Raw genomic sequence first — 13,089 nt, forward strand, 5'->3', positions numbered from 1 at the left:
TGATGCAATGATTGATCCAATTCAACTCTGGTCTTCCTACTGTTCTTCATTCCACTCCATTCGAGTGCCTATTTTCACGGCTTGCGAGTGCCTTCCACTCTATTCGCAACATAACCTCGAATCATTGTTTACTATATAGTTTGGCAGCTTAATTCGAGGTTATGTTGCGAATAGAGTGGAAGGCACTCGCAGGCCGTGAAAATAGGCACTCGAATGGAGTGGAATGAAGAACAGTAGGAAGACCAGAGTTGCAATGGATCAAACTTGAGTATAAGCAAACATTTTCTCTCAATTACTGCAATTAAGGTGCCCTAGATGCTATATATTCCAAAATTATAAAATTTGATGTCTGTTTAAAAAATTAACTTCAATTTCCCTAAGATTTCCGTAATATGGCCATTAGTGATGTTTGTGTGTGTGTGCAAATTTTGAGCGATCAGCTGTTAGTTGCGCTACTTGGTAAAGTTTACAATGCCTCGAATTAAGCTGCCAAACTATATAGTAAACAATGCTTAAACGGACAATTTATTAATTATTCCGGGAAACATTTTAAAACGATGAAAAACTATAATTGTGGTAATTAAACTAAAAATCTAAAAAAGTGCTTGTGCTACGGGCTTTTAGGTGTGACGTGTGTTAGCTGTTTAGGCACTTCTAAATTAACCTGGCGCATTAACTAGAGGCAGCCAAGTACTCTTGCCACCAATTGGAATTGGAAGATTCGATTTCCAAAACTAAAAGAGGTAACGTTTTCAAGACAGTGTACAACCTAAACAAAGGTGGTATCAAAAGACGCGTGTCGAGATCCGGTTTTTAGAATCTGAAAGTTGTATAGAATCAACGGGATGCCCTAGAAGTTTTCAGGTGGTCATACTAAATCGCTCCCGGGGAGTGTCCTTATCGCTACAACCAAAGCAACATTATTTACTCTCTGCTTTTCATTCATGCGTATGTGTATTTCTAAATAATAAAAAAAATGTTATATTATTCTAATATATATCATCTCTACCGGGGTGTGATTCAGCTCAGGATATGCCAAAACAACAAGAAACCTACAATTAAATGCAGATTCACGTGTCATTTGCCAAGGATTTACCGATAAACAAGGTACTTTCCACAACCAACATGCTTTGGAATACGGTACAAAATTGGTTGGATGTATTTTCCCAAAAAAGGGTGGAACTACGCATCTTGGTTTGCCAGTATTTGCTTCGGTAATTTATATTGATTTGTATTGATTAAAAATTGCAATAGTGGATAATGTAATGTGAATTAAAATTGAATAGGTAGCCGAATCAAAATATGCAACTGATCCGCATGCAACTGCTGTTTATGTGCCGCCACCGGGAGCTGCTGCTGCTATCATAGCAGTATTACAAGCACGACATTTCTTTGATTGGTTGCATAACCGAAATTGTGCCCTAACATGATATGGTTCGCGTTAAGCACGCTATGTTAAAGCAAAATAAATCTCGTCTAGTCAGGCCCGATTGTCCAGGATCATCGCATCAGAAAGGGTAAGTAAATTGCCTACCATATTAAATATATAAACAACATGAATGAATTTGTTAGTGATAATTTGTCATGCTTTTGTTGATAATCAACTGAAGAAGGCAAATACCAAAGAGTTCGAAGTTCATGTAAATACCAATTGATTTCTTTAAATAGCGTTTGGAGAACAAAACCCATATGTATGTATGCATACAACTGCATAGAAAGGGAGGGATTAATTAATTATGATCAGTAGATTTATAGGATTTTTATTATTTTCCCTGCGTCGCCGTTGCCATTACATTGCGTTAAGAGAGGACATCAACACCTTACCCACAACCAGTTAAAATTTTAGTAAATTTTGCTCTTTTCATTACTGATTCAAAAAGTGGGAAGCTATATATGTAGCATTCCATGGAGAATGGTAAATTTTAGCAGACTTTCGCATTGCGGTCATTAATAATATTCAATCCCTAGAAGGTTCAATGTAGTCATATCAATAGGTCCGGAGATGGTCGGGTTAGTACCTGTTGTTGTTGTTGTTGTAGCAATGCTCGCCCCACCTAATAGCCGCGACCGATCACAAATTGTCATCAATATCCTCTAACGGGAGTCCAAGGAAACTTGCCGTTTCAACAGGGGTGGACCATAAGGAAAGGGGTGTTAGAGGCGTTGGTTCCACATTACAATTAAAGAGATGGTTGGTGTCATGTGGGGACACATTGCAAGCAGGGCATACATTTTGTATGTCGGGGTTGATTCTGGATAGGTAAGAGTTTAACCTGTTACAGTATCCAGAACGAAGTTGAGCAAGAGTGACACGCGTTTCCCTGGGGAGTATGCGCTCCTCTTCTGCGAGTTCTGGATATTTTTCTTCAAGTACTGGATTCACCGGGCAATTCCCGACATAAAGGTCCGACGCCTGTCTATGGAGTTCACCAAGGACCTGCTTGTGTTTTTCCGCTTCATACGGCTGGGTTCTCAGGTGCCGTATTTCCTCAAAATGCTTACGGAGATCACTCCTTAGGCCCCTAGGCGGGGCTGGTTCGTCAATCAGATGTCGGTTGGGATGCCCAGGTTTCTGGGTATTCAACAGAAACTGTTTGGTCAGCATCTCATTTCTCTCCCTGATGGGGAGTATTCTCGCCTCATTATGCAAATGGTGTTCTGGGGACATAAGAAGACAGCCCGTGGCGATTCTGAGAGCAGTATTTTGGCAGGCCTGTAGTTTCTTCCAGTGGGTGGTTTTTAGGCTTGGCGACCATATGGGTGACGCGTATCACGTAATCGGCTGGCTAATTGCTTTGTATGTGGTCAAGAGCGTTTCTTTATCTTTTCCCCAGGTACTGCCAGCAAGGGATTTGAGGATTTTATTACGGCTCTGAATTCTTGGAACAATTGCGGTTGCGTGCGCACCAAAATGTAGATCCTGATCAAACGTCACACCCAAGATTTTGGGGTGTAGGACAGTCGGTAGCGTAGTGCCATCGACGTGGATGTTCAATATGGTCGACATTTGGGGCGTCCATGTTGTAAATAAGTTCGCGGAAGATTTAGTCGGTGACAATGCCAGGTTTCGCGAGGCGAAAAAACTGGAGAGATCAGGGAGATAGCCGTTTATTTTATGGCATAGCTCATCGATCTTTGGGCCTGGGCCTGTGGCCATTATTGTGCAGTCATCGGCGTAGGAAACGATTGTGACTCCTTCCGGTGGTGAAGGTAGCTTAGATATGTAGAAATTAAACAAAAGCGGGGATAGGACACCACCCTGTGGCACCCCTTGCTTAATTCTCCTTTGTTTTGATGTTTCGTTTCTGAATTGCACCGATGCCTGCCGACCACCCAGATAATTTGCGGTCCACCTTTTAAGACATGGGGGAAGGGTGGACCCTTCCAGGTCTTGCAGTAACGAGCCATGGTTGACCGTATCAAAAGCTTTTGATAGGTCTAACGCTACGAGTACTGTTCTATGGTGGGGATATTGATTCAAACCGCAATTTATCTGGGTGCTAATGACATTTAGCGCGGAGGTGGTGCTATGGAGTTTTCTGAAGCCATGCTGATGAGGGGCTAGCTGCAAATGTGCTTGGAAATAAGGGAGCAAAATGGCTTCAAGCGTCTTTGCCACTGGCGATAGGAGAGATATCGGACGATATGACTCACCTACGTTAGCTGGTTTCCCAGGCTTTAGTAGCGGGACCACCTTGGCCATTTTCCATTTCTCAGGTATGACAAAGATGGAAAGAGACAGGTTGAAGACATGCGCTAAATATTTGAAACCCTCTTTCCCTAGGTTTCCCAGGCATCGGCATGGCTATGCCGTCTGGGCCCACTGCTTTGGATGGTTTAGCACGACCAATGGCGTCCTCAACCTCTCTAGCGGTGATGGTAATTGGTGACGCGCTGAGTTTGTGTTTATGTGCGTGTCTATTGGCTCTCCGTCTATCTTTGTCGACCGTAGGATGCATTATATATTGTAGGCAGAAAGCGCTCGCGCATTTTTTCGCATCCGACAGCACCTTATCGCCAAAGGCGATGGAAACTTTGTCTTTGTGCTTAGTCGGATTCGATAGGGACTTTACGGTGGACCAAAGTTTACCTACACCGGTAGAGAGGTTACAACCTCTTAGGTGCTCTTCCCATTTCGCCCGCTTGTGTTCGTCCACAAGCAATCTGATGCGTTGGTTTATATCCCTTATTTGGGGGTCGCCTGGATCAAGCTGTCTTATAAGGTCGCGTTCCCTCGCTAAGCTCGTGGCCTCCGCCGGGAAGTGGGGCCGGATTTCGGGAATTCTCCCGGCGGGAATGAAATGTGCCGAGGCGGATTCAATGACCTTACGGAAGGCACGCTCCCCTTGGCGGGCATCAGTCGGGATAGGGAGGGCAGCAAAGCTGCTGTCTGTTGCAGATTTATATTCTTCCCACTTTCCTTTTTTGAAGTTTATGAAAGTGCGTTTTTCGGTGACGATGAAGTCGGCGGTACGCTCGAACGAAATAAGTATGGGCAGGTGGTCGGATGCCAATGTTACCATCGGCTGCCAGTTGACGCAGTTTACGAGTTCTGCGCTCACGATTGAGATATCTGGCGAGCTATGACAGCTTCCTACCATACGTGTGGGGGCGTCTCCGTTTATTGTGCAGAACGTCGTTTCGTCTATTTGATCCGCCAACATCTCACCCCTACTGTCCGCCCGCAAGTTTGAATGCCATAGGTCGTGATGGGCATTGAAATCGCCTAAGATAATGCAATTGTTGCCAGTGAGTAAGGCCTCGATATTAGGGCGGTATCCACTGGGGCAACAGGTGACAGGAGGGATGTAGATGTTGATGATTTCTAGATTTGCATCGCCTGACCGGACAGATAGGCCTTGACGTTCTAAGACATTGTCACTGCGGTCGATGCCAGGATCAAATATATGATATTTCACAGAGTGGTGTATAATAAACGCGAGGCCGCCTCCATTTCCGCTCTCGCGGTCTTTCCTGTGGACATTATAACCAGAGCAGGTCTGCAATGCAGATCTTGCTGTGAGTTTAGTCTCTTGAATCGCAGCAAAGCGGATGTTGTGCCGCTTCATGAAATCGACTATCTCCGTAATCTTCCCAGTTAGTCCATTACAGTTGAACTGCAGAATTCTGAAGTGCATGAGGGGTGACGCCGCCACTCTAGGGGTAAGTGAGGGGTGACTACGCCTAGGTTGTGGAAGGCCAGGACGCAATTGCTGTTGTGGCCTTGGGACTGGGCGCCCTTGGGCAAGCATTGGGGTACCCGGATGATTTGGGTTTGCGACCTGGCAACATGGCGCGATGAAACCCGTCGGGGGGTTGCCGTCGCGGAGGCCAGAACATCTAGGAAAGTGGCACCACCCAAGGCAGGAGCTGCATTGAGCGGATGTCTCAAACCTATATATTCTGTGCTGGCAGACGGTGCAAACGGAGGCAGGGACTAAGAGTCTGTTTCCCTGACCTGCACGATTGCTGCCAGAAAAGAGGGGGGGAGAAGAAGACGGGGGCAGGGGCTGATGCTCAGCATTGCAACCAGCTCTACTACGAAGGTAGTAGTTATGAGTGGTATCAGCTGTTTGAGTTGTTGGCGCCGTGGGGCGCGAGCAGCAGCGGGTACTTGTTGTGGCTTGCTGAGCAGCGAAGCTGCTGGAAGGTAGTGGGGATGCGCTTAGGCGTAGACTACGGGACGCCCTTGGGCGTGAGCAGCAAGGAGCCACAAAAGATTTATAAAAGTTACGTGGACGTCGGGTTTTGGGATCAAGCCCAGAACAACCTGTCCGATGCAACCATCCCTTGCACGAGACACACTGAACAGAGTATGACCGTCCTAAAAAGATTCTTTTCTGGCAAATGCAGCAAAACCATTTCTCATGACCGGGGTCAGGAGACGGACCCGGATTGGGTTCGATACCTTCCCGGAGTAAGAGAATATGTAGCAGTCCTGCTGCAAGGAGCTGCTGGGAGGATGACAATTTGTGGGAGGGACGAAACAAATTAAATGGGGTCACACTGAAATGACAGTCCTTGGTCGGGAAAAATCCCGAGTCGCTCCGGTACATAGAACCGACTGCCTTGGGAAGCGCAGGGTTAGTACCTCAATGGTGCTTGTTACCGGAACGTAGATAGATAATTTATTGAGGATTGCACAGTGACTTGCACATCTCCTTCACAGCACCTCATCGTAGCCGACTTCTTTGATGAACCCTAGCAGAGTTCTTGGCTTGAGGGATTAAATGTGGGAATGCACTGGCCATGGGGAGCCCATAAACTTAGCCCTACGTTTTGAGATTGCTTCGTATTCTTGGAGGATATGGTCCGCCGTCTGCTGATCGATCACAAAATCGGCATGTGTTATTCGATAGTATGCCCACTTTCTGCATACGGCTGCTCAGTCTATAATGCCCTGTAAGAAAGCTCATGGGATTCTTCGGTTATCTTTCGATAGGTCTATTATTGCCCTGTAGCGACTTGTGCTATAACTTCCTAACAGTAACTTAGATTGTCTCAAACCTGGCGTATTGCTCCAGTGTTCTTCTCGCCTGTTTGTGGAGTTCACTCAGGACCTGCTTGTGTTTTTCAGCTTCATACGGCTCTGTTCTCAGGTGCCGTATTTTCTCATAATGTAATGAGGGCGTGAACAACAAGAAGCCACAAAAGATTTGTAAAAGTTACGAGGACGTCGGGTTTTGGGATCAAGCCCAGAGCAACCTGTCCGATGCAACCATCCCTTGCACGTGACACACTGACAAGAGTATGACCGTCCTAAAAAGATTCTTTTCCGGCAAACGCAGCAAAACCATTTATCATGACCGGGGTCAGGAGAAGGACACGGATTGGGTTCGATACCCTCCCGGAGGAGGAGAGTATGGCGCAGACCCGCGGCATGGGTCTGCTGGGAGGATGATAATTTGTGGGAGGGACGCAACAAACTAAACACTGGAGTCCGCCTGCTCATTACCCTGTACTCCCCTGTGGCCTGGGACCCAGTGCAACAGTACTACGTTGTGCACCCAAGGACCAGTGCTGACTTTATTTCGAACGCCACAATTGCCTTTAGTGGGGCCTGACTGTCTGACTGAGTATGGCAATTGTTTCATTGGAGTATCAGCGCTGAAGGTTCAGCTTAGCGCACCAACATATGGCGAATACTTCCGCTTGAAAGCTGCTCATATGTGCTTTTAGAGGTACTGATATTTTGGCTCTGGGTCCGGAGACTGGCTTCAATCCCCTCTGGCGTCTTCGAACCAGGGCCGTAGAGAGAAAATCCGGGCCCGGGACTAAGAAAAATTTTACGGGCCCCTATAAAAAATCCACTAATACATTTGATTAACGTGAATTAATGACGTTTCATTCATAAATCATTATTGATGGATTACATCAAAAAAACTTTTGCCACATCAACTAAATGATTTTTGGCTAAGAGCTGACAATAAAATTAACAGAATATTTACTATTTCTTTTATTTTATTGTAACGTAAAAATAAAATTCTCTATTAACAGCCACATATTATTTCAAATAATCTTTTCTAGTTATTTGGTAACATTTTCATACATTTCTGATAAATTTAATGATGATTATAAATTTTAATTATTCAATATAGAATGTTTGGATATCAAAGAGTGGCTTTACTTGCTTTTTTCGCTGCAAATTTTTTTATAATAATATCAAAATTTAACTGTCTTGCCAAAACGGATGCAACACAAAGCGTGGCAAGTCCTAAAACTCGCTCTTTAGATGAACACGATCTATGAAAGTCTTTCATTCTTGAAAGAACGCTGAAGGAACGTTCTGCACTAGATACAGTGACAGGTAAAGTGCAAAAGGTACGTAAACCAATACAAAAGTTGGGGGAAAATTGTATACATATTTTGAAAATAGACGGCATTTAGCAATTCCAATGGTGACAGACCTTTATCAAAATTTGCTTCGTAAATGTGTTTCAAGTGAACTATTTCACATTCTAAGCTTTGAGAAATATCCGACTTGTATTTTTCGACAAATTTTGCTGCGCTCGCCTGAACCGTAGTTTCATCCGTGTCTTAAATTGCCACAAAAAGGAAAACTTTTCGTTCAAATTTCTCATAGCTGTAAATCGTTCAGTAATGCCAGTGATTACCGAATCAACGATCACCAAGAATGTATTGTTTTTGAAATCAGACTCTGAATCATCCGTAATCATCTCATTTAAATTATCTTCAGAACGCCTCTTGGATTTTCTCTTTCGAATGTCCGGAAACTTTGGCGAGATGTTCAATTGAATAGCAACTGTTTTGCATTCGTTTAAAATTGTTTCCCATTGGTTCCTGATCAACTTCAAATCAGCTAATAAGGCATCTAGATGTCGGACCTCAACATCTGTGGTGGCGTCTCTCGCTTGGAGGACCACGCTTCTTTCATTAATGGTAGGGGTTTGAACCAAATTGAGGACAGCAAGATACATTCGAACTTGTTGATGTACTTGAGAATGCCGGTAACATCGCCGTATGCTTGCGCAGTCAAATTTGGTTTTTGGCTGAAAGACTATGAAGAGAGCTAGGTACATTTTTTTTGAGGATGTCACATCGTTGTGGAGTGCTGCCGAAGAAAATAATTGCAGCCGTACAATATTCTGCAGCATCAACACCACATAAATTGATAGCGTCTTCTTTTCTGAAATAAATTGTTGCCTAAGTAAATGGTAATACTCTACCCCATCGGGTTAGGGGGTCAGAATATACCCGCGGTAGGTATGCCTGTCGTATGCGTAAGAGGGGACTAAAATATCAGATTCCAGGGGCTGTGTAGCGCAACCCTGCAGGTTGCCAGCGCTATATATAGCTTCCCCAAACCTAATTGTCAACCTCACCTATCCGCGGCGAATCCTGTTTCACTAACAGACAAGGCTCTGGCGACCCCAAGCTCCTCATGGAACTTGGGATGGGGAGGGAGGGGATGGCCTGAAGGTTTAATGTGGTCACATAAATCGTTCCCGAGATGGTCGGGCTAGCACCTTAATGGTGCTGTGGTACCGGAGCGTACCGGATCTGTATCCGGCAAAGGACCATCACATCGATAATACTCCTCAAAGCTTTCGGGGAGCAACCTTATCGCTACAACAACAACAACAACTATAGAGTTACTCCTACCCCAGAAAATGGTCAACATTTATAGTGCATACAAAGAACATTTCAACTCACCAAATTCACTCATATTAACAGAGTATATGTGGAACTTAAGAGCGAATTGAGAGTTTCACAAAGTTGCACTGCCACACCGCCACACCGCCATTTTATACAGGGTAAAAGTGTAACGCTTGCGAGCAGGCAAGAATTTTCACAAAAGAACGAAATAACCCGTAAAGGCGTTGCCTGTTTTTTAGAATAGAACAACAACGCTTGCGTAACACTTTATCCAGAAAAGAAAACGCTATCATAGCTGCGGGTTGCACAAGGCGAGTAATCAGCATTCGAGTTTTTGTCGAGAATGTGACGTAGTGCTCCGTTGTAAGTTCCCTTCATATTGGCGCCGTTATCGTACCCTTGTGCACGATGGCAAATTATATCAGCGATTTTCTGACCAGTTTTTTGGTTACAATTCACGAAAGTCAAAAACCGTTCTTGAATTATAAAATTTGTTGCTTTCGAATTGAAATGGAGTTAGCGCAAAATGAACGTAATCAACGTGACTAGCATCAGGCATAGCCTCAACGATAAAAGCAAAATACTTTGCTTTCTTACCTTGATCTAATATAGTTTCCCTCACGTGCTTTGCACAAATTTCTTTAAACTCGTTCTGAATGTCTGGGGAAAGATAGTGAACTTGTAAACGTTTGTGCTCCTGTTGTGAAATCCAAACTTTCTCCAAATGATCTCTAAATGTCGGATCATAATGGCTTATGACATCTTAGATGCTCAAAAAATGTCCATCGTTTCGTTCACCAAGATATATACTTTCGCCTTTGAAAGCTAGGCCTCTTTCACCCAAAAATAAAATAGTGTCCAAAATTTATATAAAATTTCTTTCCACTCTTGAGTTTCAGTGATTAGCTGGTCATTGATAAGTGTATCAATTGTAGCCTCCTTTCGAATTAGGTTTTGTAAAGATCGCCATTGAATATAACATTTAATTTGATCTTCAGTATTTTCGTGTGATGGCAGTTTAGCGTATAGCTTCTTCCATACCTGGAATTTCAAATATTCGCCAGGACAACAAATTTTAGGTCGATTTAAAGTATTGGTGCTTAACAGACGACATGGCAGGCAATACAAAGCATTGCTACTGGCACGCCACACCAACCAGTCACGCTCCACTTTCTCTCCATTTGGCAAGATTCTGTTTAACAACGAGGTAGGAAATGCCTCGTCATGACAATCACGTGGAAAAATAACAGGGCACTTTTGATGACCTCGATGAATTATTTCGTTGACTTCTTCAGATCGCAAAAACTCATTATTCACGGTACCGATATCGAAGTCGTATAAATAATCTAGACTTTGATACAGAGTTGGTGGTATTGTTGGAAGGCTTTTTGAAGATGAACCTTCATCAGTGTTACCACGAAAACTTTACGATTTCGGATTCATGTAAACATATATTTTTGTTTGATGTTTTTATTGTCTCCTCACTGTTCGAGGGACCAGGTAAAAAATCATTATCAATATTCGTTGCTTTTGAAATTCGGCTTAAAATTTCCGCATGGAACAACTAAAGACTCTCCTGAATTAAAAAAAATGTCTTAGTACCTCTAAATCGCGAGCCCCCCGAGAAATATCGTGCCCTGCGCTTGCCAGGCTAAGGCTCCAGCTATTAGGAGTGATAAAGCTGTCAGATCTAGAAGCAGCAATTGGCTTAAGTCCTAGGAAGCTTCTAGTATTTGTCAAGAGGACGGAGTTTTTTTTATAACATAGGTCCTGGTTCTTGATAGGGTTTTCAGCTTGGTCGTTAAAACAAACTTCTGGTAACACTACGGACTCATTCAGTCTATGTGAGATCCTCATGAACCGGCCAATTCAACCTAAGCTATATTTTGTGTTTTGGTTTTTACTTTAGAATCTACCGGTTAAGTAAGCGATGTCAGCTAACTAAGCGCCTTCAAATGTAGATAAGGAACATGAGGTCGCCAGAGCCTCGGCTGTTAAAGAAACAGGATTCGCCACGGGTAGGTGACGTTGACAATTGGGTTGGAGAGGCTATATATTGCGCTGGCAACCCATTGAAAGGATTTCGCTACAAAACCCCTTGAATCAATTTGGTATTTTAGTCGCCTCTTACGACAGGCATAGCTACCGCGGGTATACTCTAAGCCCACTAACCCGCTGGAGCCATGAGAAGCGTGAGTGCACTTTGGGTGTCGCAAGGCAAGTTCCGTCGTGCCTGGTGTTGTTGGGTGAGCGGCCAGGCAAGGCAGCAGGGTACACATGCACCATTCAGGAGGATACCCTCGCTGAGCCCAGAAAATCTGGGAAAATTAGATGTACTGCTCAGATCCAGCAAACGAGTATGTTCTGTACTGGCATATGATAAACTTGCAGACAACCAAACGTTTACTTTCCTGTCCAAAAGGGAATTGGTGCTCGGCACTGCTGCTAAAGAAGAATAGACGTAGTCATATCAATTCGTTCCCGGGTTACTCGGGGAAAGCAGTTTTAGCAGTACTTTGCCCGTTTCAATTTGCACATCCATTCAAAGATCGCATAATGGATTAAACAGTCATCTGCATTTATTCGTTTTTGTTTTTGTACCACGCCTAATTTACTATCTATTACCCCAACATCTATCAGTTATCCCTTGTTATAATCTTCGGCTACCCCCGCTACCGGAAGATGCGTTGGCATGGTGGAGGTTCACTTGAATTTGCTTTACAGGTCCTGATTCTGGTTATCTGAAATCCCCTTGAGTATCTTGTATTTATTAAGCACTTCCGGTTATATTAAAAACTTATTATCTATCCTTACTGATATTTGTTTCTTTTTCATTCTAGGTAATTCGATTTGACGATGTGGACATAGCAATATTCCAGCTGTGGCTGTAAGAAGAACGTACATTTGCTCAAACTACAAGAGAACTGCGACAACTGTCCCTCGGCCTTTTTAGTATCACATATAGGGCCCTACCACGCATATTATGGGAAAGGGTCAAGTTCAAAGGCTCAACATCACCTGCAAATCGACTTTGATAGCACGAAATGGGGCTGCATATATTCCGGTATTATATATATATACAACACTCATATCTATGCAAACTGATACTAACAACACCGCCCGCGCAGGAAAAATTGAGCACCATCAGTGTGAGCTTCGAAACTCAAAATGGTTTCAGAAAGGGCACGACTACGAATGAGTTTATGTCTTTACATATGTAGTTTGTACATATAAATATGCACATATGTAAGGTTTACTAGAAAATTAAGGAAATTATTTGTAAAAACCATTGTATACATAATTTATTCATAATTAAATATTATTTAAACAAAAGGGACGCGTTTCATTCATATAAAAGGCGAATTGACAGAAGGTAACCGGTACGGGTAACCGATAGGCCAGTTACCCATGTTGTTGTTGTTGCATATGTTTTGGTTAGCGATAACGAAAACATAACTAATGAAGTAACTTAAAAATGTAAATAACATCGAGCGAGAAGGAATGTCGAAAACACAATAGGTAAGAGCGAGAAAGCGAGTCACACGTACACTATTTTGAGAGAGCGCATGCGTTACCTTTTTCACGGCAGCAATGTAAAAGTCATTAAGACGATAATTGGTGACCAAGTTATTGGTAACGATTAAGTAATCGATTAGGTAACGGATACCTGTCTTGTAGGGTAGTGCTCCCAAGTGAACATCGAAAAACCTATTAAACAAAGCTGCTAACAAATTGTACCAGATTTCTATCTGAATTTATCTGGCTCAAATCGTTGTTGTTGCATTTACATGCAAAATTATTTATCTGGCTCAGGAGTTGGCCACCGGATGATGGCTAAAAAGGCCATTTATATTCTTGGTAATAGTCTACCCTGCAAAAATCGTGTGACCAAAAACGCACACAGCCACACGAATTTTTGACAGGAGTGACGATTTGGAATGACAAATTGTGCAAATGAAATAGCATGTTGAG

The 13,089-nt window shown here is 43.3% G+C and overlaps 1 long non-coding RNA gene across 2 annotated transcripts; it reads left to right on the forward strand.

Moving 5' to 3' along the window:
- Nucleotides 1-481: 481 nt before the first annotated feature.
- On the forward strand, nt 482-12,450 carry LOC137242191 (uncharacterized). 2 transcript variants are annotated; one of them, XR_010950116.1, is made up of 5 exons: nt 482-948; nt 1,025-1,214; nt 1,287-1,517; nt 7,599-7,821; nt 11,958-12,450. It is a non-coding gene; the product is annotated as an uncharacterized lncRNA (long non-coding RNA). The 2 variants fall into 2 exon arrangements; XR_010950117.1 differs by lacking the exon at nt 7,599-7,821.
- The last annotated feature ends 639 nt before the right edge of the window (nt 12,451-13,089 follow it).

This window comes from Eurosta solidaginis, chromosome 2 (assembly GCF_040869045.1).
Source record: "Eurosta solidaginis isolate ZX-2024a chromosome 2, ASM4086904v1, whole genome shotgun sequence".
Lineage (NCBI taxonomy): Eukaryota > Metazoa > Arthropoda > Insecta > Diptera > Tephritidae > Eurosta > Eurosta solidaginis.